Source organism: Tachyglossus aculeatus, chromosome 3 (assembly GCF_015852505.1).
Source record: "Tachyglossus aculeatus isolate mTacAcu1 chromosome 3, mTacAcu1.pri, whole genome shotgun sequence".
Classification (NCBI taxonomy): Eukaryota; Metazoa; Chordata; class Mammalia; order Monotremata; family Tachyglossidae; genus Tachyglossus; species Tachyglossus aculeatus.
This window is the reverse complement of record NC_052068.1, coordinates 70,813,177-70,818,330: the sequence shown is the minus strand read 5'-3', so window position 1 is coordinate 70,818,330 and position 5,154 is coordinate 70,813,177. Positions and strand designations below refer to the sequence as shown.

Sequence of the window (5,154 nt, the reverse complement as noted above, 5' to 3'; positions counted from 1 at the left end):
CAGGAAACCTGGCAGACAAATCCACCACTGAGAAAATCTAAAGCCAACTATCAACACGCACACTAGAAGCCGCACGTCTTTGCAGTATGTGTGCTCGGGGCCACGGGGAGGTGGGAGAGAAGGAGAAACGAGAAAGCGGGGAAGAGGGAGCCAGGTTGCTGGGGCACCCAGGAAGGAAGAGAGAAAAGAGGAAGGCCCCAAGAGGAAGCCCTAGAGGGCAAGGTTCCCCAACAATTCTTTGCAGAGCTCAGCTAATTTTTCCTAATGCGGAGCCACCACCTCCCGCTTTCTCCCACTCAAAGCATTCACCCTGGAGACCAAGAGTATAGCTATGGAGTTCACCCCTCAGGCATTGAATCAATCAGCCCTCCTCCTTAGAAGTCCAGATGGCCAGCTGTTGGGCAATAAAAACCATGTAACTTCTTTCTCCCTTGTTCCCTGAGGTTGAATGTGTGCTGTTCTTGAAACACTGCCGGCCTCTGCTTGCCAAGAATTGAGTCCAGTCTTCGAACTGCTATTGGTGTTGGGCTACCCAACTGGCAGAAGGCCATTTTGAGTGACCATTCAAAATGTTAACCAACTCTAACCATTAATACTGAAAGTTTATAACACTCTCAACAACACAGAAGCCAACAGCTGCTTTTATAACTTGGACTAAAACTGCTGCTGAATTTTTTTGAAATGGTCAGTCATTAAGCCACTAACTCTTCCCATTCCTCTTGCTATAGAAACGAGGTGGAGATGCAGCATGAAAATTTACTTCATGAGTTGGGTTACAGGGATGGGGACAGAAACAGAAGCAATGAAGACAATGAAGAATTGTAACTTTTTTTATATATTCGCCCTAAAGTCCAAGACAATCATAATTCAGACAAATCTCAATTGGATAGCCTTTGGTAATGACAAAAACTTACTTGCTCCATACATCCCTAGAGACAAGGGACTCAAGGTTCTAAGTCGAAAAACCCTATTCCTTACTTTATGATTATTTTCTGTTCCTTTCCAATGTCAATGCGGCTTATGCCCTGCTGAAAAGCAGCCCCGATCCTAAGCATAAACTATGGTGGGAGGTCAGAGGTGGCCAGGGCAGAGAAAGCAGCCCGCACTGATTTCTCTTGCCACATGACTCTTGTCCTGCCATCCAGCCATTCCCAGTTCTATGCTTGGGTGTGCAAATTATGTAGTCAGGGGCACTGACAGCGGCAACCGGGTTTCTCCACAAGAAAACTGTGGCCTAAGTGGATAAAAAGCCCAGGCCTAGGAGTCAGAAGTACCTGAGTTCTACTCCTTGTCCACTGTGTGACCTTGGGCGTGTATCTTCACTTCTCTGTGCCTCAGTTCCCTCATCTGTAAAATGGGAGGAAGACTGTGAGTCCTATGCGGGACAGGGACTGTATCCAACCCAATTACCTTGTATCTACCCCCAGAGCTTAGTACAGTATCTGGCACATAGGGCTTAACAAATGCCACAATTATTATTATTATTTTTATTAGGAACAGGAGGAATATGGGGGCTTCTGAGGCAGGTCATGGCTCATATGTGCCAGCAGTTCCCAAGATTTCTCCTAAACAAAACTGGGAGGAAGCATGGCCTAGTGGACACGGGATAGGCCTAGGGGCCAGAAGGACCTGGGTTCTAATTCCAGCCCCACCACTTGCCAGCTGTGTATCTTGGGCAAGTAACTTCACTTCTCTGTGCCTCAGTTATCTCATCTGAAAATGGGGATTAAGGTGGTGAGCCCATGTGGGACTCGGAGAGGGTCCAACGTGATTAGCTTGTATCTACCCCTGTATTCAGCACAGTGTGACACATAGTAAACACTTTACTAAGTAACATTAAAAAGTCTGATTAACATATTTCAGGAACTATTCCACCAACAGTTTGTATTAAAGAATGATAAACTGATACATACCTACCACCAACTTTATCCTGAATCTAAGTCAAGTCTCTAGCAAATCCTCTTTGTACATGTAGATAAGTGTCACCAAGCAAATAACTGGCAGGGATGGGGATAGAACTCCAAATCTCACTGATTAGAAACCCAGGAGGAGAGCGTAAATTAAACAGATGACCTCCAATCTTCGCCACTTGCTTTCATGTTTCCATGTTCCAATCCCAAACAGAAAGGTTTCCCAGCTAAAACTATCTGACCTATCAACTCTGAGTTTCTTTTGTCTTGCTTTGATTATAAATCCAAGGGGTAAGAGTTGGGGCCTTCTTCACAATCTAAATACAAGGGAGAAGGGCTTAATCCCCATTTTGCCCATGAGGGAACTGAGGCAGAGACAAGTGAAGTGACTTGCTCAAGGTCATACAGCAGACAAGCGGCAGAGCTTGAATTAGAACCCAGGTCCTCTGATGCGCAGGCCCATTGTCTAACCACCATCATCATCATCATCATCATCAATCGTATTTATTGAGCGCTTACTATGTGCAGAGCACTGTACTAAGTGCTTGGGAAGTACAAATTGGCAACATATAGAGACAGTCCCTACCCAACAGTGGGCTCACAGTCTAAAAGGGGGAGACAGAGAACAAAACCAAACATACTAACAAAATAAAATAAATAAATAAAACAATAAACAAAAAAACAAACATACTAACAAAATAAAATAAATAAAAAACAATAAATGAACAAAAAACAATAAAAACAATAAAAAAACACAAAAAAACAAATAAAAAAATAAAAAAAAACAAAATAAAATAGGCTACCCTGCTTCCCTTGTCCCAGTAGTGCCTCAAAGCAATTTTTCATTTGCTCTACAAGCCTAGAAGGGCCCGATTCTATGGCCCACAGAGCTCTAACCCCTCTGAATAAGGGACCAAATCAATAACAGACACGCCAATAGAACTGCCAAAATTCTGGCTGTCAAACAGCAGGCTGTCAGTTGAATGTGGATTTTGTATCTATTGTATCAATCAATACACTTTAATACCTTCCGGGGGAAGGGTTTGGGTAAAACTGTAATTGGATCTGGAGAAGAAAAAGATGCAGGGACAATGGCAGGGATTATCTAACTTTCTGAATCAATCAATCACATTTGTTGAGCACTTGCTGTGTGCAGAGCACTGTACTAAGCGCATGGGAGAGTGTGATATAACGGAGTTGATAGCTTACTTAAAAGCTCACTTATGACTCTTCTAATGTTGGGGGAGTCTAGGAGTGACGGGTCTTAGTTTGGAAATTTCAGGACTGAGAAGCTACACAGAGCACGTCCCAACTAACACAGGGGCTCATGGGGCAGAAGCCTAGGGGCCTGAAATCCCCGCTATGAGGGGCCCCAAACTCCCCATAATGTGGCCCCCAGCTGAACAAGCTGCCATCCATCCCCTTTCCCTGCCCAAATAGCTCTGGGCCAAATGAACCAGGCTTTATGTTAAGTACTTACTATGTGCCAAGCTCTGTTCTAAGCTCTGGGGGAGATACAAAGTAATCAGGTTGTCCCAGGTGGGCCTCACAGTCCTACTCGCCATTTTACAGATGAGGTCACTGAGGCACAGAGAAGTTAAGTGACTTGCCCAAAGTCACAGAGCTGACAAATGAAGGAGCCAGGATTAGAAACCACGATAAAGCCCATGTTCTTTCCACTAAGCCAGGCTGCTTTCCTCCCAATCTCTCCCTCGCCAGTGCATAGCTCCTGCCCTTCCCTGCAGCCTTGATTTGTCACCAGAGACAGCATGCTGGAGTCACAGGGGAGACGCACACCTGGACGATCAGCTCAGCTTTGGGAAGTCAGGAAGGGGAGAGGGCCCCCATACCTGCATGGATAGAAGTGGGAGCAGAAGGAAAGCCCACTCCCCATCCTCTCGTCCTCTGCCCCCAAACCCCTTGGCTCTGAGGAAGGTGATGCAGGCAGTCTCACATCAGCCTTGGCCCCGTTAAAGCTCCGGCCCCAGCTGCTCCAGCAGACCAGAGGATGTTAGCATCCTTCATTAGCTAGCTAACAGCTTCCTTAATTGGCATTAATCAATAGTCCCATCCCCCCTCTCAGGGTGGCATCTGGAGAGTTTCCAGTATGCTACCAGTCTTGACTATGGGAGGGAGAATCAAGCAGAGGTATACCCACTCCAATCCTAGCTTGGGCAGTGGCTAGTGAGTGGAAAGCAATCTGCTTCAAGTCAAAACTCACCTGTGCTGGGCAGCAGCGGCATGGGAGAGAATCGAGGGCGGAGATTCAAGTTGACTGCGTGGAAAGAGGCAATGGTAAATAATTATAAAAATAATGATGGTATTTATTAAGCACTTACTATGTGCCAAACACTGTTCTAAGCACTTGAGTAGATACAAGGTAATCAGGTTGCCCCACGTGGGGCTCAGAGTCTTAATCCCCATTTTACAAATGAGGTAACTGAGGAACAGAGAAGTTAAGTAACTTGCCCAAAGTCACACAGCTGATAAGTGGTGGAGCCTGGATTAGAAGCCACAACCTCTGACTCCCAAGGCCATGCTCTTTCCACTAAGCCATGCTGCTACTTCCAGATTTTGACCAAGTAAACTCTGCGGATACACTACCAGAATTGGAGGTGGGGCATTCCGGGAGAGGTGTGTCCATGGAGTCACTATGGGTCAACAGCATAAGACAAGACCATAGTCCCAATGATTAGCATTAATTAGCTAATGCTAATATCAGAGGGATTAGCAAGCATTAATTCTGGGGAATTAGCAGCTTTTTTGGTATTTGTTAAGTGTGTACTGTGTGTCAAACACTATTCTAAGTCCTGGGGTAGATACAAATTAATTTGGTCAGATACAGTTCCTGTCCTGCATGGGGCTGGCATCTAAGTAGGAGGAAGAACAGGAATCCTCGTTTTACAGTTGAGGAAACGGAGGCATAGAGAAATGAAGTGACTTACCCAAGGTCACACAGCAAGCAATTGGCAGAGCTTGGGTTAGAAGCCAGGTCCTTCTTGAATCCCAGGCCCATGCTCTCTCCACTAGGCCATGCTGCTTCTCCTCCTGGTAATACTGGCAGCCTGCAGACGGTGTTTCTGAGCCTGTCGGTTCCCAGGGGGCTGGAAGAGTAGTGGGGAGAGCCATCCTTTACCTGGGGCTGGGGGATCCTCCTTGCGGGGCATGAATCAGAATGTCCTGTCTTCAACGTTGTCATACACAGCTTGATGAAGTGTCATCACACACAATTCATGGGGGCCTT

At 46.0% G+C, this 5,154-nt stretch overlaps 1 non-coding gene across 1 annotated transcript; it reads left to right on the top strand.

The window, feature by feature from the left end:
- The first annotated feature begins 3,983 nt into the window (after positions 1 to 3,983).
- Positions 3,984 to 4,121, top strand: LOC119926432. Its single transcript, XR_005450308.1, has one exon. It is a non-coding gene; the product is annotated as a small nucleolar RNA SNORA7 (small nucleolar RNA).
- Positions 4,122 to 5,154: the final 1,033 nt, after the last annotated feature.